This window comes from Pholis gunnellus (assembly GCF_910591455.1).
Source record: "Pholis gunnellus genome assembly, chromosome: 11".
NCBI lineage: Eukaryota > Metazoa > Chordata > Actinopteri > Perciformes > Pholidae > Pholis > Pholis gunnellus.
In genome coordinates, this window is record NC_136538.1 from 283,761 (window position 1) to 307,251 (window position 23,491).

A 23,491-nucleotide genomic window follows, 5' to 3' on the forward strand; every position below is an offset into this window, starting at 1 on the left:
TTCGTCAAACAAATGTATCATTGATGTGCTTGTGAGAACAAACTGGTGTGGCTTTGGGAGGGTGCTGGAATCCCAGTGGTCTTTGTGTTAACAAAGGAATATTTCCTTTCGACCAAACATGATGGAGGAGTTCATTCACAGATCCTTGATGTAGCTGTTTACCCAGACTTATAGACTTTATTGTATTAAGAATGACGGATCCTCACAGCCATCTTGCCCCTACTGACTCACATCACGTACACAACTGTTGGATAAGGGGAAACGACCGGGGTCCAACAATACTTTTCCTTACATTCCCTAAACGCATCGTCCAATTTCCTCATATACTTCCAGACCTTTACTGTGTAGGAATCCTGCCCTTAAATCATCTTTAGGACATGATAACATTATTCTCAATCATCTATTGCAGGCAGTTTCTAATAATAGGCCGAGCTCACGGCAGGTCTAATGTGAGCAGCATCCAGGCGCCACTCTCTTCCTCTCTAACTGGCTTAATGCGGGAGACTGTAGCTGTGATGGGAGGGAAACCTCACCTCTGCCTGACCCTCAGCACATTACTTAGCCAGAAAAATGGCAACTCAGCAAAGGTTAAAAAAACAAAGTCATTGAGGCAAACCCACGGAGTGTTTTATGTGTGGGTTAAGACAACAGCATGCACTGTGTTGCCCTTCCTCTGTCTTTTGATGCTCAGTGTGCATGTTTGTTCTTCATTAAGAGACTTTATCTACATCATTGTATTGTTTTCACAACATGATGAATGAAATGATGAATGAGGTAATGAAACAAACCAGGAAATCACATCAACACGTTGCAATGAAATATCTTATTTCATCGTTCATATCAAGCCCTTTTTAGTTCCGCTTTATACAACTTGGATCTTATTTTGGTAGTTTGGCCATCGTTCCAATTCTGAATATGACAACTTATAAAAGAAAACTTAGTGAAGTCTTCGTGATGGGGCAGGAGACAGCAGTTAGACAATGAGACAGGCTTGAAAGAGATGACTGGAAGGCAAATGAAAACATTCTTACCCAAACTATCCATTATAAACTTCCATCACAATTTACAGATCAACTTCAGTTCATCTTTGATCATATCCCAACATCCATAATTATCAATAACATTTCAGGTGCACCCACGTATAATTGTACACACTGGCATCACCAGGGGCCAGGTGGTAGATGGGTGCTACCTCCTCTTTAATGATCAGCAGCCACATCACAAAATGGCCACCGAGGCATGAACTACAGCTCCCAGAAGGCCTCACCACTCACCCAGGTGTGGGTGTTTAAGTCACCTGATTGAGGCCGGACTGGAGAACCTTTTGATTTTTTGCCTGTTTTTGTGAATTACCTTGCACCACCCCACCCTAGCCTGCCATATTGACCTCTCATGACATTACAGCACAAATAAAGTGGTTTAGATCAGAGGTTCTCAACCTTTTGCAACTTAAGGCCAGCTTCTGCATATTACAAAATATTCCCAGGGCAACCTTTCCAAATAAATGAAACAAAGAAGAACTTTGCTAAATCGGCTGCCCCTCTCCGTGCTCTGTCCTCAAATGGTCAGCTAAAGCAGGTAGGAAACCCTGAGCAGTTCCGGTGTGTGTGGGTAGTTTTGGAACACAAACTGAATGCTTTCAAATCATTGAAGCAAAATGAGTTTTCCGCTCCAGTGTTTGATGCATTCAGATATCAGTAAGCCTTTCTTTCTGGCGATTAATGCTGGTAATCGGGGGGGTTGGGGGCTGTCATGTCACAAGAGGGTGAGGGACAATGATGGCCAGTGGTAGATACAAGCTGTGGACTCCCACCATCTGAGCCTAATATGGGGAACTATAGTGAAAGGACACTAGAGCTGCTGGGGTTGAAGTGGGCTGTTATCAATGTACTCAGGGATTATCGGATTGGTAGTAAATTCACCGTGTTCACTGATAATAATCCATTGAGCCATTTGAACACCGCAAAGCTTGGCACTGTGGAACAGCAATGTTTGTCTGAATTTGCTTAGTTTGACTGTCAGATTGTGTACCGCTGAGGAAGGTAGCATGCACCAGATGGTTCTGTCCCAAGAGACCGGACCCCAAGCACGCTTTGGTGTCTAGCTTTCCCTCTTTTAACATTTCTGCAGCGGGTAGATACCCTCCGTGACAGGCTGCTACGTTGTGTATGGCCAGTGTTACCCCGAGTAAAGTCCAGTGTGGCCGGTTGCCGTCCATGTCGTTGTCTGGTCTGGCAATGGGAGCGACATGTTGACTACAGTTATCTGCATTAACTGCGGACATTCTTGCTTCATTGTGAGTAAACTATTTGATGTCATTTGGTTCTTGTTGCTCGGACAGAAAATGAAATGATACTTTTTGATCGTTGGAGATCTCAGTCTGGGAGGAATCTTAATCTGATGTTGGTGGTGGTGTGTGCCGCTGGATCACTACTCTGATGGACATGTTTATACTTGTGGCGTTTGCATTATGCATTTTGAAAAATGATGTACTATGTAAGTTTGTATGTGTATTGTAGCGCTTCCTGAGCAGTTGTGGACAAAGATAGTTAGGAAAGGGTTTGCTGTACAGCCGGTGCTTTTTGTTTCGTTGTGAGGAGTTGTTTGGGAACAATGATGTTTTTGTTTGTTTCATTGGCAGCAAGTGAGCCAATGCCTTGGTCATTTATTTCTTTTCTTTGGTTTTGATTTAACTATTAGTTTGCATTCCATCCCGTGTTGTTGTGAGCTGGCACTTTATTGGCAACATTGAGCGCCTAGGACCTAGGTGCATCATTTGTGAGCTCCTCTTGCACTGGGTTGCGTGCAAGACCTGTAGTCCGTATATTAATCGGGCCGATGCTCCTAAAACTGTAAATTGTCCTTATTATTCTTAAATACATATTGTGATAATTATCATAATCGATCAATATAAATACATAGCATGATACAATTTTTGGTTAGATCGTCCAACACAAATGTCATGTTGTTCTGATCTTTCATTCAGCAGGATCTAGTTTATTGACCATACATAATAGATTGTAATTCACAAATTTAGAGTCACAAGCTGCAAGACCTTTTATGAGCTAACATTGTTACACTTGTGATTTAATTCCTCAGTGTTTTTCGTGGCTGTTCTGCTGACATGCATCATAATTTTCGGAGAAATGTAATCACAAGATGAAATTTACATGACAATTAGTTGCGTTGCTGACACCTGCAGCCTTAAGACAACCAAAACAAACTAATTTGATTTACGCAGGCTCCCCTATGTGTGCCCGGTTCTGTCATCTCACTGTGATGAGTGAGTCAAATACTTTTAGTCCCGCTTTGTCAAATCGCTAATGCAAAATATCTTTCTGATATCTCCCTGATGACCAGCAGGGCTGGAACCTCGGTACCCTGAGTGGTTTCATAAGCTAGTCTTTGGCCAAGTTTAAGAATGAGGTGCTGTGAGGATTTAAAGAGGTGATTCATTCTTAAATAGAGTTTCCAGGCAGGAGGAATGGTAGCCGGCACACTACGCTATGTGAGCTATTAAAACAGAAGCTCAGACGGAGAGAGAGGGAGAGATTGCTGAAATAAATGGAGGTAGAGTCAATGTCTTTACCATGTGTGTAGGAGTTTCACGCTCCACACTACTCTCTGTGTTAAAACGGAGGGTCTCACTCTAATAGCTCTTGCCTGTTAGGCTAATAACAAAAGCAGAACCACCAATATGAACATCACACGTCTTACGTACTAGAGGGGACCAAGGGGGTCTGGCTCTAATCACACAGGGTTAAACCAAACTGAAAAGGAAGTGAAAGAAAAATAAAGAAACTGTTAAATTATTTGAGCATTCTAGATGGTATGATGAATGGAAAAGATTTGATTTGGGCCTTAATATATAAACTGAGAGGAAATGGGAGGCCCGGGCACTTCAGCAAGCCTTCCCTGTGCATTTAATAATATTTGGCCACCAATGCATACCCAAGTCCTTGAAGTGTTTCTGTGGCTCCACAAAGCTGACAGATGAGCTCGAGATTAAAGCGGTCTGATGGTGGGACGACATCTCGCTCTACCCACTATCTGATTCCTTCTAACACCCTACACTGAGCTGAACTCTGGGTTTCTGAAGGCCGATGTGGTTGCCAACATATCTGGAATGAAGCCAGAATGCAGGGGCATCGTTAGGCCTATTTTAGGGGGGCTGAAGCACCCCCTAAATGTTCTTCAGCCCCCCAAATAATTTGGCATTATTGGCTTTAAAACATTTTTTTTTTAATTTGATGATGTCATTAAATTAAACTATTGTTTCTCACATGGACAAGTTATTTATAACTCTAACATGCTACATATGTGCGTGCGTTCTGGTTTGTATGTTTTCTCCTTCAAATTACAATCCAATAGCCTATCATCATACTTAACGATATAAACCCCGGGCACTAGGACCTTGGGGAGGCTGCTGCGCTGCCAAGTAACGTCTCTCGTCAACGACAGCCAGGATTATAGCCAAGGAGTTTAGCTCAAAGTAAATGATGCACGGAGTGAAATTGTAAGTACAGGTAGTTACAGAATGTGTCTATCTGTAGTTAACGATTCTTACCTGCTTACATTTAGGTTTACTTGAGACAAATGAAAGGGAATATTGTCGTGGGCTATTTTAACACTAAGCTAGCTAGCTAGCTGTACTTGAAATGTTTTTTTGTTTTTTTTTGTTATTCATGTTGTTGTTTTTTTCCATTGAATGGTATATTTGACATTGAACTAGTTCATCTTTATCTCAGTAATAGTGTCCAAATGAGCATAAAATATCACTGGTAGTCAGCAAATATTCTAATATGTAAATAATATATATATAAAAATACACACATTGGATTATGAAACTATGAAAAAAACCAAAACGTTACCAAGTGTTTTTGGTGTAACAGTATACCCATCATTTTCTGGAGCTTTTCTCATTCATGACTTGAAATATAAAATGTTGACTTTCATTGAGAAACTAAAGTGTCGACTTATATCAAGTCTGAGCTGAATGAATATTAAACTGCAGCTGAATTTACAAATGGACATCTATTTGTCCTGTTGTCATGACAAGTATTTAGTGCCTAGTATTTTGCAGGGTAATAAAGCCTCTGAAAGAGGCTTTTAGGCCATAGGGAAGCAAAACTTTGCTTTGATATTCTACTTGATAGTTTGGTTGAACCCTTCAATTGACGTTGAGTTAGCTAAGAAACTCCAACCCTCCATAGCTGAGAAACAGGCTCAGCTCAGAATGGGAGCTGTCATCAGAGACATTAGTCAGCCGGACTCCTGTGTCCAAAACAAATGAATCAGGCATACATGGAGACGTGATGGGTGTAAACAATCACTTTAAAATAGCACACAGAAACCCTACATTTAACTTCAGGTGAAAAGTGAAACCCACATAGACTCAGGATATAATGTCAGTGCAAAGATAAATGAACCCAGTTTGCTTGTGGGGAGAAGTAAATGCACTATTTTCTATTCACACAGTTAGGCAGATTTATGAAGCCAGGAGGTCGCAATGGCTTGAGACACTTTTTTAAATATGATGCATTTGACTTAACTTGAATTCAAATTAATATCCCAAACCTGAATCCAGGAATGCTGCAAATCAGGGCTGTAGTCTAGACCAACTTTATCGACTTCAAGTCATGACCAAGTCCAAAGGCATCAAGAGAATCAAATCGAATGTCTTTCCAATGCTAATCCTCGTCCCTCCTGCATAACTGCACCCAGCACACACAGCTTGGATAACCGCTCATTTTTGTTAATGCATTCAAAATATGCAACAGAAACGTTGCATGGAATATATATCAAATGTAGTGATCACTGGTGTTAGCAGTCAGTGACGTGTGAAGGAATAAAAGACAGTGTTGGAACTAAGTTGGAACTTGGTTTACAGTGGTTGAGGCAAAATCAAGTAACAGTACTAGGTTTGGGCGATACGTTCACATTTTATAACTGGCCATCATCAGCCCAACAAGCGGCAAATGCCAATGTATTTGCACAGTTGTGTGTGTAGACCGGACTCGAGCTCTACAGCCGAAGGTGGTCAATAGAGGTGTAGCAGATCAGTTTTGCCCTGGAGCCATTGTCACCAGTTTCACCAACTTTTCAGAATTGTCTATTTATTATTTTCACAAAGCGCTCTGCATGGAAAGTCCTGGTGCTAAAACAAGCACACTGGTTCATTCATGTGTTAATAAGTTTCAATTAATTTTGTGATAGCTGAAAAAAAAGATGCTAAACATGCTGGCTTCAGGGTAGCATGGGAGGATTCGCTGCTTCTCCTCTGTTTTCTATCATTTTAACCTGAATAACTTTTGGGTTTTGAACTGTTGTCACATTGTGCTACCACTAACTGATCATGTGTATATGTGGAGCACAGATGAGGAAGGATGGTAACATTTAATGAAGAAAACCTCAACTGAAATGACATTGCGACTTTTTTTTTGGCCAGGCAGTGTATGTTGTCACCAACATGTGCTTGTGAACTGCACAATGGATGTGTTGCTCTTTAGCATGATGCGGCTGTGACACCAGAATGCCTTTAGTAGATGAGGATCTGACCCACACAGGGAGGCTTTGTAATTCCTGTGGTAAACCTTCAGGTCTATGCTCAGTGTCTCGCTCTCATTCCCAAACAGGCTATCAAAATAAACAGTAACGTCTGATGAGGGATGGCATGTCCACTGCAAAGACAAACAAAATGAAAAGCTCAATCACACATGAGATCGGGTTTCGTACAGAGTAGACCATAATGTGAAAAACAGGCCTGGCCGCAAAGACGGCAGTTTACCTCCAACTTGGCAGAGTTATGACTGACAGGACATTCTCGCATTCCTTCATCTCACCACCAGCGACCCCTTCTGCATCTCTTACCCTACCTCTCCTACCTCTCCTACCTCTCCTACCTCCTACCTCCTACCTCCTACCCCTCTACCGTCCAGAAAAGGACAAATCTGATAACAAAACAGAGGTGGAAAAAGCAAACATATTCTCTAGCCATGCATGTGAGGCTTGTAAAGCTAAGTGTTGATATGTGATACCCATGCAGTGTAGCTTGGGATTTCACTGCTGTATAACACCACACAGTGTGCACACACTGTTGATGCTATACAGTATGGAGTTTGTGTTGGTCAGGTGGGCATTTAGACTAGACAGGGTTACTAGAGGAAAAGCCATGGGGGGGAACCGAAAAGTAGCCTCACATCGCCAGACCTATCTTCTTAGCTGGCTACACCTATGATTGTTCTGGTATAGAGGGAAAACACCCAGCGACCTTCCAACATAGAGAGCGAATATAGCAGAAGGGGAGACGAATGGCAGACCTATACCCACTGTCTGCAACAAAATCACTAGAAACCATCCTCTGGGGACCATTAAAGTCCACAGCTATTGGTAAGCTGTCAAATGTTATTGATCAACCAACCAACATACTGACCATATTAGAAATGCCAAGTTTAAATGTCCCATGTGTAGGATAAAGGGAGCAGTAAGACTAAAGCTGAATTTACAAAAGTCAGCAGATCTGATCATCAAAGTTTACAAAGACCATGAATGAAACGTGCATAGTATTCTATCCAGGAGATGCTGAGGCATTTCATTCGGAACCTAAAATGTCAATTTGCTCGTGGCACTTAAGGTAAAGTCATTAAGACCCACTTTACACCATGCATTACAATGCATTTATAGTGATTAGATTACAATCGAATGGGGCTCGAGCACATGGCCGGACAGTACCGAGTACCGGCACTTCTAAATTTGTACTCTTTAACCTATTGTGACTTTTACTTACTCACCGGTACTGCTCACTAGCTGCTAGCACAGCGCGGAGGACGGGTGAGGACAATGATGCTGATATTTATTTGTGAACAAATATAATCAATGAAACATTATTTAAAGTGTTTATGAATCTGCTCTTTTGATTTACAGAGTATGATTTAACAGGGCAAACACTTCCAGAAGAAAACTGTAAATAATTAAGATTAACTACAGTAATAATATTAATATGAATACTAACTACAATGGCAAGTTATGTCTTTTAGCTTTTGGACTTTTTGGACATTATCAATCAAGTAATAATAACAATCCAAAATTATGTAAAATTGCATAGTTTTCAGTCAAAAACCTTCAAATATTCTAGATGACATTAAACTGACAATTAACAAAAATGGTTTCACAATTGTTTTTTTGTTTTTTTAATTGCCGGTGTTGTGATGTGACAGCAAACGAGGCCCAGCTGATTTAATATGGTGATGAATAACATGGAAAGAATCTTCATCTCCAGAAAGCCCCAGATCTCTCTGGAAGCTCTCTTACTCTAAATAATCAGAATTGTGTTTTCCTTCCAATCTCCTTTCATCTCTGGCAGTTTTCCACCATGCACCTTGGAAGAATGTGAAGCTGTTCTAGAAAGCCCTATTCTTCCGTCGTCAGTCTGTCCTTCTGTCACATAAACATCAGCTCTCTGTTTCCAGATGTCTTCTGCCCGTCTACAAACACTCAGATCTGATCTATTTGGGATTTCCTACACATCTGCCTATCAGATCCACAGTCAAACATACACACACACCTCTGCATGCCACCCAGACGCTAAACCTAAACTGCAGAGAAAACCAAGTTAAAGCTACAGCTGGGAATCAAGTTTAGGGTATTCATTTTAAAATGAATCATGTTTCTACTCTGGGACTCCTCATTCTCTCAATATGAGCTGGAAATACTGTAATGATGACTACGATGTCTGATATGTTGATTTAAAATGAAATTGCGGCACTAAACAAAGCAAGACACTGCTAATAATTGGCTTTTCTGAGATGTTGGGGTCTCAGTGAAATGTTGCATTGTACTGTATATTTAGATGCTAATTTAACCAATTAAAAAGCTAAATCATGTGTTCCCTGATTGCATTTCAGCTAACGCATTCTGCCTCTTTTATCTCTACATGGACTGTTTACCTGCACTCTCTGTGAAATTATATGAAATCATGACTTATGTAAATATTAGCAATTAACAATGTCTCATATTTTAGGGCTGTGTATCTGAACACGTGATTGAGAACTGAAGGTGGTTACTGGTCAGCACCTCCAGGGTTTATAGACTTCAAAGCTTTTTCAAAACAGGGACCTCAGTCCTGTCGCAAAATCCAATTTAACAATCCCAAATTTCTCCGAACTCTTTGGGGCGATGATAAAAAAAAAAAATAACTGGGGTTTCCGGACAGAGGAAGCTCGGAGACAAGAGCACTGGGCCTCTTCTCAGTGCTGATTATGTTGGTCCAGATCAACCATCTGCTATTCGATTGTTACCTGAGGAACAAAAAGTGGAGGCCGCTGTTTGTCTCAGATCAGCAGAGTGGAACCTCTGAGCAAACACGCCTCTAGTCGCCCTAAGGGACCACTGACACATTGCTGGAGGCAGGGGAGCTCTGGTGTCCATTTTGGCTCGCTGGAGCGAGACTGAGCCACCGTGGCAACACACTGGTTGTCTGAACCCCCTTTGGTGGCATCAGGCCTCATAATCTGGGATATCCATGTCATCACATGTGAAGTGGAGTGGGTCAACCATGACGGCAAACACTGAGGAGCCCGCGTATGAGAAGCTGTCATTCATAGAACTTAGAGGTGCAATGGAGGATAAAGGTGTGTGGTTTAGCGCTGCTTCTGCTGGGCAGCAGCTCCTCTGGCACATCACAAGGTTACTGATTTAAACTCCAACAGGGATCTTATCACTTCAAGTCCCTTGGCCCTGTGTGTGTCTAGTGATGGAAACAAAGAAGGATCCTAAAATATAGTGTTCATCTTTAGGCAACAAACCTAAATGCTGGTCATATGCAGTGGTGTTTTTAGGTGGAAAAATGAGTGGACAACAATAATTGTGCAAAAACAAGAAAGAAACATAACTTTACAATTTGACATAGGTTTGTATGGGCCTGTTCAGGTACCATCCCCTCCACATAACACCCATGGGATACCAAAAAGCATCTTCACTGAAAAGCTACACTAAGCCATTTTTATAAAGGATTACTATTATTTAAAAATGTTGATCCATATAAGCAGTTTATCACTGTAAACGTGATCACTATACGCAGTTTACACTGTATGAGCGATCATGTGATTGCAGTTGCATTTATGACAACAAACCAGTAAATATGGTACATGTCATAGTACAGGGCGTGAGCTGTTTCTTGGCTTCCAGAAAGAACTCAGACAACCTGGATAACGTGGATAACGTGGGTAACGTGGACATCATTAGACCCACAAGATGTCCCACGAGCAGCATAGGAGATCATTCCTGCCGGTGACCATCACGCTGTTCAATTCTTCCTCACTCTGTTGCAGTATGAACATCGGTGGACTGGGAAGCTGCTTAGGCTCTACTGGACTCACTAACTCTGGCTGGCAATGTATAAATCATAATTACATCAATTTTTGCCACAGCAATTCGGTTCTTGTATGCATGCACATGTTTTAAGGGCAAACTGTTTTGATTTTCATTTTTATCTTCGCACCTTGAACTGTTCTTATTCAGTGTGGTCTGTCTGTGTATCTGTCTATCATTCGATCTATCATTCTGTCAAACAGACTGAGTGTGGAATGTGTAATTCAGGGTGTGAGGAGATGTTGGACTGGGAACCTGGATCATCCTCAGACTACCCTCCTGAGCTTATGCTGGAAGACAGCATCCTGGGTCTTTAGTGAACGATCAACTGGGGACACAGAAGTCCATGTCTATGACCTCACCAGTTAACTGCTAAGGTGTGTCTGTCCGTCGAGGTTTGTCTCTGTGTTGAGCGTCCCTCTGTTGTTGGTTATGAATCCAGTTCCAACTTCTGATCTGTGATTTTGGACACACTGAAGTTTGTCACCATCTGTTTATTCAATAGCAGCAAAGCGTATGTGTTGTTGTCATTATATTCTCTCAAGTATCTGTCCATTCTATGACCCAACCGTTGGCTGGAGTCTAGACGTTTTTCCATACTAAGTCCGAATTCATGATGAGCAAGATAATGGCAACAAACCAAGCAGGTGTTTGAAATACTCCTTGCAGAGTTTTGTTGTTCCTGATTAATTGACTGTTGAAATGAGTATTTGTCCAGTAGGCAGCAGCTGTAAGCTAGGACGGGACAGTGTAACCTGGGTAATCCTCAGCCACATATTCTTCTCCATATTCAACCAATGGTCCAGCAGTTTGTACTTTCCAGGTCAAAGTCACAGCATAAACACAGATAAAGCTGTTGCTACACAATGGTGACTGTGGCTCAGTGGTAGAGCAGGGTCTTTCTTCAACCAGAGGCTCGGTGGTTCGATTCCCGCCTGCGCTAGTCCATGTCGATGTGTTCTTGGGCAAGACACTAAACCCCAAATTGCTCACAGGATTGTTCCTGTGGTGTATGATTGGATGCAGGAATGGTTAGGTGGTAGCCCCTGTCATCAGTGTATGAATGGGTGTGAATGATGACATGTAGTGTTAAAGCGCTTTGAGTGGTTGGAAGACTAGAAAAGAGATGTGCAAAAACAGTCCGTTTACACACTCTCCACAGTCCACGTCTATTCAGCAGCACATACATTTACCACAGGCAGCAACCGTTTAAAACAAAGGCCCCATGTCACAATGCATCATGGTGCGAGGCACATGACGGGTGATAACATGCACTGAATGCTCCAATAATAACTTGGTATTGTAAGGTATTTGTTTATTTCTTACACTCTTATACACTATTGTTTTTTGCATATTGTTATGACATTTGTAAGTATGTATACTTTTGTCAGTATAAAAGTCCCTGTTTTTCATACTCATAATAATGCCTTCACCTTGGACCTTCCTCGATATCAACAGTATGGCCAAAATGATGATTGATTATTTTTGATCAATATTGATATCACAAATATTCATCGCTTTAGGGAGAATATATTTCCATTGCACCTTCACATTTAAATAAACAGACCCTGCTTTCATTTCCATGTTGTTACATTCCTGCTAATGTTCAAATCTCAAAATAAGTCTGCTCCTTATTCACGTTGCGTCTCCTAGAAGCAAAATACACCTGTACCAAAACCTTTCACCCAAAATTGAGATACAGCCTAATTAAACATGAAACACTGTTGTTGTGAAGCATTATGTTGGTGTGGCCCACATGAATTATGGCTGTTTTTAGTTTTTTTTAGCCATGAACAGTTGTGTCGCCAGTTGATTACTAACTATGACTAGCGGCGACACATAACTATGATGTTATAGAGGGAAATGAAACCATCCACAGCTGACATGGAGTCTGGTGTCACGGAACCCTTTTGAACATCCAGACAAACATAACTGCAGGTACCACAGTGGTACAATGTAGCTAGGACCAGCCCAGTGAAAGCTACGATGATGGGCCATAGTTACTCACTCATGCTTTTAGTTTGAAAGCCATGACTGCTCTCTTGTCACATGATCAGAGAGAGACTTGATATTGGACAATACATATTATTCAAATATCAAATATTTGAGAAATTATGATAAAGTAAAATACTCTAAACCTCTGACAATCTACTATTAACAAAACAAGACTGAAAGGAAGACATGAATTTTGCATGTCTCTCATGTTGAGGTCATATCAAATGCCTTGCAGAGACCATGTGAATGATGTGGCCTTACACACATAAACCACACTGCCAGTTTACACACACACACACACACACACACTGTAGGGTACCATGGGAAAGGGAGCATCAGTAGTGTTCTCGCGCTCCACCTCTCTGGATTAGTCATCACCTCCCTGCTGAGCCGATGTTGACTCAAGGTAAACAATAAGAACAACACTCCCCCATTCTCTCTCTCTCTCTCTCTCTCTCTCTCTCTCTCTCTCTCTCTCTCTCTCTCTCTCTCTCTCTCTCTCTCTCTCTCTCTCCACCTTGAATACTATAAAGGGGGCCTTGACAAGCTTGGAGCACTGATCCCTGCTTTGAAGCCTGTCATACACTCAAATAACGACATCAGGTTCTGGTGGCTGTGATGTGAGGCCTAAGAAATGTTCTTCCTGCACGGCCTTTACAGTACATCAAATAAACTTCAACTTTATTACAATGGTCATATACTTTAAGGTACATACATCATGAACCGTGACCTCTACACTGAACCCATCCTCAGCATTAGGAGCTGATGTGAAGCTCCAGGGAACAACTTGGGTTCAGTGTCTCACTCAAACATACTTTGACCTCCAACCTCGTGGTTTAAGGACCAGCTGTACCCACTGAGCTACAGCCTGCCCATGTGAGGTGGAAGTCGTCTGGGGGGAGAGTTCTTGTTTAGTCATTTCATACCGCCTCATCGTCATAGCAACGTGAAACAGAGGATCTGCAACTCGACAATTGACCACGGCATTGTTGTGCCCATTTCAAAAAAAAAAAAAGATCTCAGTCAAGTGAATAAAAGATAAAGCGGTAGCTTGGCTGTTCAAAAACAGCTGCTTAAATAAGTTTGGCGCAGGATGTCGCTAGTAACGGTTCTCAGACCAATCAGTGCTCTGCAGTCTTAAACTCCTCCTCTTCTAGTATCGACTCAGCTCGTTTATAACCTCGACCGTGGTGGTACCAAAAAACGTTCCAGGTACTATCCACAACTTTGGAATAACGTGTGCGAGCTGTGCCGCAACACGCAGTGGAAATCCAATATGTGCACCTGCTGAAGGCAATAAGTAGAGCGATGTGGTTGTACTGGATAGCTGGCTGCGTGAAAGTGCCACAAAACAGCATGATGCGCTGTCAACTTTCTCCTGGTAAACAAGTAGAACACACATTTGGCAGATGGCCCACTTGGTCTGTCACCTCCTGCACTGTAAATAACCCTGTTTATGTTAGAAACATCAAACGGGTTAACAGCTAGATGAGCAAACCAACTGTCCTCCCCCCACCCCCCTCGTCACTCCTTCTCTTCCACCTTTCCCCCCCTGATACTACCACACAGCGCTCTCTCATTAACAACAGCTGGGGAAGTCGTACAGACGCATGGTATCGCCATCATCAGCCTGCACACACAAACACGCACACACATGCAGCCCGGGGGTGAGCCAGCGACAGGTTTGTCCTCTGACCTGCTAACTACAGGTCCCCATAGATAAGATCACTTTACCTCCAATCAGCAGCAGCATAGTCACCGTATCCACAAACAACGGCATTGTGATCAACAGGAAGTCTGTATGTATTGGTAAACAAGTAGTCAGTGTTCTTTGCCAAATTAACTTCACAAAAAGAAAACGCAATGTTTTTCTGAAGACTTCAAGCAGCTCCTCATTTTCCCACAAACCAATGCATTATGGGAGAATAGTTTCCATCACCTTTACTGTGGACTAAATGCAATATCATTTAGTGATTAGAAGTCATTTTGTCACTTTACCAATGTGAACGCGCTACAGCAGGGGTCTCAAACTCATCTTCACTCTGGGCCACATCAGCATCACGGTTGCCCTCAAAGGGCCGGTTGTAAATGTCAGACTGTAAATGTAACTACTCCGAACATATTGGTAAATAACTGTCTCTGCATTTGATTGTTGTTTATTCAAGTGTTAAAATATTGTACATGCAGTTATATAAATGTAAAAATATATTGAAGCACATTTCTGTTATAACTTAAATCCTTTTAATTTAGGGTTAAGAAACCCACATTACTCGATCACACTTTAAAGAAAATAGCAAAGACAAATATCAAACACAAGTTATTACAATAGCTTTGTTCAAAGCTTAAAATATAGTATTTCATGTGTTGTAAAGCCACGTTTAACGCCGTCTTCAATGTACTCACAATACATTTCAAATGCAGAGTAACCTGCCAAAGAGCTGCTTCTATGACTGTTGTGTTTAAGTATCTCATAATTATGACTTTCTATCTCATCATTTCTTGCCCGCGGACTCACGGGCCACATAACGTTTGTCACCCCTGCGCTACAATAACAAAACCTAGAAACAACTTTTTCAAAAAATAAATGAGAAAAACGACATCAAATGAAAAACAGAGGAAAGCTTTGGAGCAGCATTTAGACCATAGAGCAGAAATATAATGAATGAATCAAATTTGATTGTAGTGGTAATGAGAAAGGGTTGTGGTCATTTCACATTATAGTGGGTATATTCTTTCACTGAAATGTTACTTATCATGCAATGACAGTTGTGAGAAGACACATATTTGACAGGTTTCTAAACTATTTGCCATGCATCAGCGCTCACTGACTGTATTTGTTCCTCATGAAAAGCTCAGGGCTCAGACACATGCTTTAGCAGGCAAGGCCTGGGTGCGTGATATTTTTATTGAAAGTACTCGGTTATTATTAACATCAGCATGTCACAGATAGGTTTACATGGCTTCCCCTATGCGGGCCTCTTAAAAGTTGACCCCAGTCTGGCAGGCGTTTTGTCCGTCTTTTGAAGTGGGTTTGATGGAGAGACTCTGGGAACGGCCTCAGTCAGTTGACAGCCCCGTAGTCTGTCAGACATGCTGCCCAGCTAGTGCTGAACTATTCTTAGATGGGGGGGCTTTTGCAGCAACTGTGATTGATAAGTGTGTGTAGAAGTTTGGGAGACGATAGTGTCAGCTCCGGAGAAAAGCTTAACCTGACTGCAGCCGTTCACAGACTTTGCGGGGTAGAAGAACCAACATTTCTAGCTTTTCAGATGGGCTGCAATAGTGTTTGAGAACAGGAAAAGAGAGAGAGATAGATGGCTGAACGGGCGTGTGGAGGAGCACACCAGAGGTGGCTTTTCCGAGGCGTTTGAATGATGGATTGACAAGATTACTCGCCGTGTAAGAGCCCAGCTTAACTCTCCGTCTGGATCAAATCTCAGCAGTTACCAGGGTGTCACATGCGACCTGAGTGCTTCGATATCTTTCACTTCTCACGTCTTCACAATGCAATGATCCAGTCTTCCTCCGTTCCAGTGCTCAGGTTTTTTTTTTTAGCTTTTCACTGACTTGCGCAAGACTTAGTGTCTCTGGTAAAGCCATAGAGCTCCTGTTGCATTCTTCAACTGGCCTCAGAGACCTGACGTGCTAACGTCTTTACAAGACAACAAGAAGCTCCTACGTGGAGCGCGGCACATTCTTGGACTGCTGAGAGGAATCTTACGAACTTTGGTTCCACGTCCAAATTCACACGACAACAAAGACCCTTTTACAAGGAGAGCTTTCGATGGTTTCTGTGGAGTGGATGGCATTAAAGGAATGAATGGGAAGAAGAATAGACCAAGAGAGAGGCTCTTGAGTGAGTGTTTCTTGGTGTTTGTGTTGTGGCTTCCTAGAAGCAGAAGTGATCCTTACGGCCCTGTACCTTCAGGAGGAAGAGCACTCTTCGCCATTAATCATCACTGTTTGTTTTCACAGCATCATAAAGTCACAGTGTGCGAGACGCGTGAGTGGTTTTCCTTCCTCTGTCTCGTCCAGGAGAGCAAGGGGATAAGAGGGATTAAGAAAAATACGTCTCGTACTATTGTCCTTCCTATTGTCTCCAACAAGGAAAATTGTGAGATTGCAATTAATGTATTTTTAATACTTGTGTTGAATATCTCAAGCAACAAAAAAAATGGTTGTCAGTTAAGGCGGGAGCAGTTAGGGGGTTGAGGGTGGTAAATGGTAAATGGACTTGTACTTTTGTAGTCCTACGACCACTCAAAGCATTTTAACACAACGTGTTCATTCACCCAGTCACACCCATTCAGGGGCTACCATACAAGGTGCCACCTGCCCATCAGGACTAACTAATCCTTCATACCCATTCATATATACCGATGGCACAGCCTACGGGAGAAACTTGGGGTTAAGTGTCTTGCCCAAGTACACATTGACACGGACTAGCGAAGCTGAGGATCGAACCGCCGATCCTCTGATTGAAGGTCGACCCGTTCTCGTGGTGTGGTGGAGTTACCTTACATGGTAAATTCAGCGCCGGCGTTGATACACTGCCACACTGCCAACAGCTGACGGCTACCTTGCTGAACTGCTACTTGCATGCCTGTGGCGTCCACGCTGGCAGTGTTCTACTACTGCCAGCCCCTTCTTTCTACAGTGTGTGTGCCTTTCAGGACAGACGCACTGCAATGTGTGCATGTCATCATGTCTCAGGTATACTTATACATAATGCTCCAAGATTATCACATGCAAATTTAGTGTGGGTAGTCGGTTGAGGGTCAGAGGTCAAAATGACCCCTTACACAGTCTTTGGAGCTTGTAATGGATTCCCCCTTTTCTGACCCGGGGGGCTTCTGATGAAACACTTTTTATCCTCACCTCCCACACTGCTCCATCAGTAGTCAACGCTAACAGCACTGAAAAGATCCTGTGTCCTCAGAGAGGCCTATAAAAGATCCTTGTTGTAGACCAGGGATGAGGAGATGGAGGGCTGATGGGCGTAGGGGTCGAGGTGGGGAGGCAGAGGGGCTTGAATACTTGAAACATAGAATAACTGTATATCCTTCCAGATTCAGCCTGGCACTGACCACCTACCTACCAACTACCTACCGAAAAACCAGGCTGTAATGGGAAGAACACAAACTCATATCAGCACCAGTGAGTCAAAAATAACTTCAGGACACACTTTATTTTAAGTTCTGGGATTTTCACGCTTTGTTCACAATTTATAAGCAATCAAGTTACTTTTCATGACTACGTGTCATAACCATGAGTCATGAGTCGTGTGCATTTATAAAATCACGTAGAAAGCTTTAAAGTCATATTTTCACAGGGAAAGTGTATCTTCACCCAAAAGCATTTCAGATTCTCACTCTTCAGTTCTTGCTCATAAACTCTACCGTAGTTATTATGTTCAGTTAAATTCTTGAGGGAGTTGTGTGGTATGAAAAACATCTTAACTGTGTCTGATATTTTGAGTGTTTTGAGTTTTCATGTCTGGCTGACAGATCGTGCATCTCAAAGAGTTGGATTCGGATGGCACGCCTGCCAGTCAATCTGAGAGCGGAGCACTGTATAAAGTGGCCCCACAAGCCCTGTGGTTTATGGCTTCATACGAAAAGTCCATTGAGCGTGAGGGGAAATGGAATAAGCTCAACCTCAAGGCTGATCGGACAAATCAGAGCCGCATGTCTGACACAAAAGGTAAACCATCCATGGGTGAAGCCTCTCATACTGTGCGCATCTGGAAAAGTCCTTGATAGTATAAAGGCAGCATAAAAGCAGAGGTTTTATTCACATCGACTGATCTGTGCATTGATTTGGTCTTTGAAATATTAGACGCAGACTTCTCTATGATGTCCAAACAGCATTGCCTAAACCTCTTGGCAGCCTTTGCTAAAGCTGTGCCTGCGGTACTTTATACTAAACCACTGTGAGCATGGAAGTTTATTCTTGATGTTGGGGTCAGTATATGCGACAAATTATCTAACCCAAAATCCATTTCTTGTTTTCAACTGCATCTCAGGTCGTTATCAGCGTATGGAACGGGCTCAGGTGTCATCACGTGACCTCGGCGTGGAATGTCGAGGCCATTATCCCTAATGTGGGAAACGCGTTCACATTGGACAATTCTACAAAGGGCCGGGACGAATTTTAACCAAATACCTTGATATCAATATTGCAACAATATTATAGGGGAAACTGTTGGTGCTTTCGCTAAATATTTACACAATGAGATTTTTCATGTCATGCCTAAGATGGAAAGGCAATTAATAGAACAGTTAGAACAGTCTAGCTAAGCTTCCATTAAAAATAAATGTTTCAATCCACAATGACTCCATGAGACGCCCGTCTGACAGAGAGAGTGGTACTGCTTGATTTAGATAGAAACAAGGTGAGTCCATGGAAACCAAACAACCGTATCGTCCATTCAGAAGGATGCAGCTCTTTAGAAGATGAACATTCAAGCCCTGTTTGGCACAGCTCCTTTTCCTGTAGTCCAGGTTTCAGCTTTCTACATTCCTCAACTCTTTTTCAAAGCCAAATATGTGGACTGGTTCTCCAGTCACCAACTTTAAATGCAGACAGAAAGTATTTCAGCAGAAATCCCATAACTGAGCCACAGAATACAAAAGCCCCGAGTTAGATTCATGTTGACAAAATTTGTCTGAAGTAGAAACATCTTGTGAAAAACTCCTCTACTGTCCAACATGGAGGGCAAACATCCATCAACGTCACCACGGCACATCAACTCTTTCCTCCTGAACTGACTGCTGATGTTACAGCTGGACGGAGAGGAAAACAATCCTTTCCTGGACCACAGTTTGTGGAGAGGAAGACATTTGATTTCAAGCAGACATAATGTTATTCAAGCTTCCAGTCCTTCTGGTCAATCATAACGTGATCCAGAGCAGATCGTCCCTTATTAGCATGAAGATGTTTCTCACAATTTATGTTCCAAAATAACTATGGCTATCTGAAAAAGAGTCAAGATGTATGATGGATGCTATAATTTGACCAAACATGATTGGGGACAGATCAGCCTATTTGTGCTAAAATGTTATGACAACACTGTACTCAAAGTAACTTTAAATTGGCATAAAAGTCTATTCCTATGAACAGCAGTTTGACAAAATAAGCTTAAAGCATGTCGCCTTTGTCCACATCCTAGTCTTCATCGTGAGGGTTCACTGAAAGCTCCAGAGAAGGCTAGTAAGTGAACCTTGAGTTGACAAACATATAATCAGCTTTTCCCCAGTCAAATCATGCCGCTATCCATCCGTACTTCACAGGGGCCTAACAGATTATTATTATTAACATAAGCATCACAATCAACGATATTTTTAGACTTTCTGTCAGACATTTTAAGGATTGCTTAAAGATGTTGATTCCCTCTTTGTGTGTGTGTGTGTGTGTGTGTGTGTGTGTTCACTTCGGCCCAGTCTTTCAAGTGCCCCTAATTACAACTGAACTTTGAAGGTGATACATGACCTTTTGCAAATGAGCTTCTGCTATTTTAACTACTATTCCCTCTGCCCTCCTGCAGCCAGCTGAAGAAAAAAAAAACAGATTCTCAAATGCGTTCCTGAAAATGCCTCTGAAACGTGCTGTTGTTGGCAGGTTGCCCAGGTCAGTTAACATAAGAGCACGCTCCCTGTGGGTTTGCTAAATCACTCCGATACCCACAGGATGTCTGGAGCAAAGCAACACAGGCCTCACAGACTGTATGCCAAACTAGGAGTGTGTGTGTGTGTGTGTGTGTGTGTGTGTGTGTGTGTGTGTGTGTGTGTGTGTGTGTGTGTGTGTGTGTGTGTGTGTGTGTGTGTGTGTGTGTGTGTGTGTGTCAGGGACCTGTGATGTCAAACAAAATAAGAGAGTAAATGTATGTTTTCATCAGCTCTTCTTAAGACAATAAATTAGCCTTCTAAACATCTGAAAACAAACTGATTATTAACATTGATCATTCAGATTGGGCCAAATAAAGTCAGCTCTGTAGCACAGTATATGTCATTTCATAATGCGATACTGATATGTTGTATTGTGATAAAGCAGTTTCAGGAAAATAAGTTGGGTTTATTAAGGTTGGGTTGTTATGGAAGATGCTTCATAAAATCCATAGCCAAGCTCTAATGTGTGCACTACAATGAGGATTCATGGAGTCTGTTCTGTCCTTCTGTATTGTGGCTTGGTTTGGGAACATGGCTCTGGCCAATGAGAATAGGTTTGGCCGGCTTGTCAAAGTGGACAGCAAAGTTACTGTGGTGAGTCTGACCCAGACCATGCTGGACTGTCCTGATCACCTGTTGCAGAGAAGTTAGGACAAACAGATAAAAAGGATCTCTTGTTTGCCCAGCGATTAGAAGCCTGAATTGGCCCAGGTGATCTCAGCACCTAAGCACAGCATTCTGCTGTTTTTTGTCCTGACTTTGATTGAAATTATCTCGCATTTGTACTCCCTGTGATCTGATTAGATTGTTGCATTATGTGAGTATGTTTTTTATGATGAGTGTGATTGATTACTTGGCTGCAACCAAACCTCCACCTGGTGGGATAAATAAGTTTGACCTGACTTGAACATTCAGTTAGCCGTCTCACTTTTAAATAGCGATGGCAGAACCTTCTGCAGATTAAATGATGTAGCTGGAGGCAGATTGAATAATGTTCAAATGAGACTTGGCTGCTGTCTGGTGAATGTGCTCTTTAAAGTGGACAGTGGAAAGTGTGTCTTAGCATTCCAACAACACTTATGAAGCGTTAACGTCTTAACATCTCAGGAGTCTGAATCTCCCAGATAAACAGTTATGAACAACCTAATACTAACACTCCTGAATCTGGACCTCCAGTATGTGGAGCAATTTTTGGAATATTTCAGTGTTGGCCTTCATTGATAGAAGTTTCCAAATATCATCTTCTCTCCAGTTAGACATTTTGATTAGCGTGTTCGTGTAACTGACCCATCATCACCCTTGGATGTTTGTTTTCTTCCGGTTCGATATGAACCACATGATAGAAATGTCCTCAACACGCTCACGCGACGCTGTGAATTCTCTGGACAAGGAGCAGCTCTATTCTCACACGGGCTCAATAAGACATGACATGGACGATGTAGTAGGGAGCTGGCAGGTTAAAGTCTGTTTAATGTGCGGTTCGACTGATTTGGACATTTTTGTTCTCACATACATCTCCTCAAGGTAATGTCTATGAGTTCAGGGCTGCAGAGCATGTGTGAAAGGGGCTACTGTGGCTTCAAGGGCTTGTACAGGCTGTTGCTACAGTCGTCATAGTGTGAAATTGCGAGTGTGATATTCACATGGGGACTAATTAACAAAGCCTAAAATGTGTGAAAATGAGCAATGTGTCGGTGAAGTGTGAATTCAACAAACACATTTTGTTTGGAGTGGGTCAACTTGTCCAACGAAGCTGTTTTACTGGCTAAAAGCCAGTAAAAGGGAACTCACACTAATACCACAATGTGAACAATCATTCTGGATGAACATCACTTCAACCAGCATAAAGCTAGTACTGAACCTGTAAGCTGTTTAGTTGGGAATTCCAGGACCATCTGGAAAACAACTCAGCTGTCCATGAGAATAACATTTGACTTGAAAATGAAGCTGAGATAAATGTGTGTCTTCATCCAATGCAAACAAACACGTTTCTTTCTTCACATACTTCAGTTGATTACTCTCAGTTCCTTGCCTGCATGATTAGGAAGAAGCTTTCAGCCAAATCCTCCACCTATGCCCCAACATACGACTGTTTGTTGATTGCAGAAAAGGTTTGACTGGTCCACATGTTGGAAGTCATCACATATGGACGTATAATCGGACTCTTTTCGAACTTCATTGTAGAGATGTTACCATATTCTCAGATCTGAGAAAATAGTTGTAGATTGTTTCCAGTCCTCAGATCTTTTTCAGAGATTAAATATGTCTGGTCTTATGATTGGGGGCATTATCTTCTTGTGCCCAAGCTAGAATCCTTTTGGAACAAAAATAGCAACAGTCCTGGATGAGGTTACCCAGACTACCCACGATGTACAGTCTCAAACAAAAAGGATCAAAGCAACATTGACCATCTTCAAAATCTGGCACCTACGATACCCACTCAATTACATTTGGTTAGACATTCAGGTGTGTTGTGCTAGCAGTGGCTAATGTTGCCTCTAGCCTACAGCAGAGATGAGCAGTGGGCTGCAGAGGTCTGGTAAAATCACTTCTTTCTAACTCCACACCTACAGTTTTGTTTTTACATTTTCACAGACCAGATTGACGCTGACTCACGTGACATCACTTGAGGACATGAATCAGACTTCACGCAGCTCCTTCTGGAGACATTGCAGACTTTATACTACTCTTCACTGGGCAGTAGAACTCCACAACACCTGGAAACAGACTTCCATGTGTACATTTGGGGTTCCCCTTTCAGGTAAGTGCTTCTGGCAAACTATATCTCAAAAAAAGATATTGATTTGATGAAAAGTCCAGTAACTAATTTGGGGTGCACCATTCCAACTGGGGGTATAAGCAAATACAGAGTCCTGGTCCAATATCAATGCTACTGACTCTCTCTTCCCCAAATTCAAAATCTGTAAACCAGAATGCATGGAACTCTTTGGAATCTTTTTTACTCCAGGTAACATTAAGCCAGGCATCGCTCTGATAATGAGTTGGCGGCTACCAACAAAGAATTCAATGTGGATGGGACACCTCATGGCCCATACTCAGTCCTCCTCATAAGGCCAGCAGTAGCTCTGATCATTTAATACATACATAACTCAGACGAACAAAACAAAAAGGGAATTCAGTCAGTTATTATAACTTCTAGAATCAGATTAAAAAAGGATATGCTTGTGTAGTTGCAAATACTCAACCTAAACGTTTCTATAACTCAATCTGCATCCCCGATCTGCTGCGCTCCATGTGTGAAAACACAACAAACACAGAAAAGTCACGTCAGAAAAGGTTTAAAGCCTGTGGGCTGCAGCAGTGTGCCAATACAGCCGGACTCCATTTGGAACCCCTCTTTTCCATAAGAGGCAGCTGAAGAGTAATTGTTCTTTGGGGATTGGGGTGCACTCAGGAGAGATCAGTTTCAGTTACCTCGAATTTCACCGTGCTGTATTGAC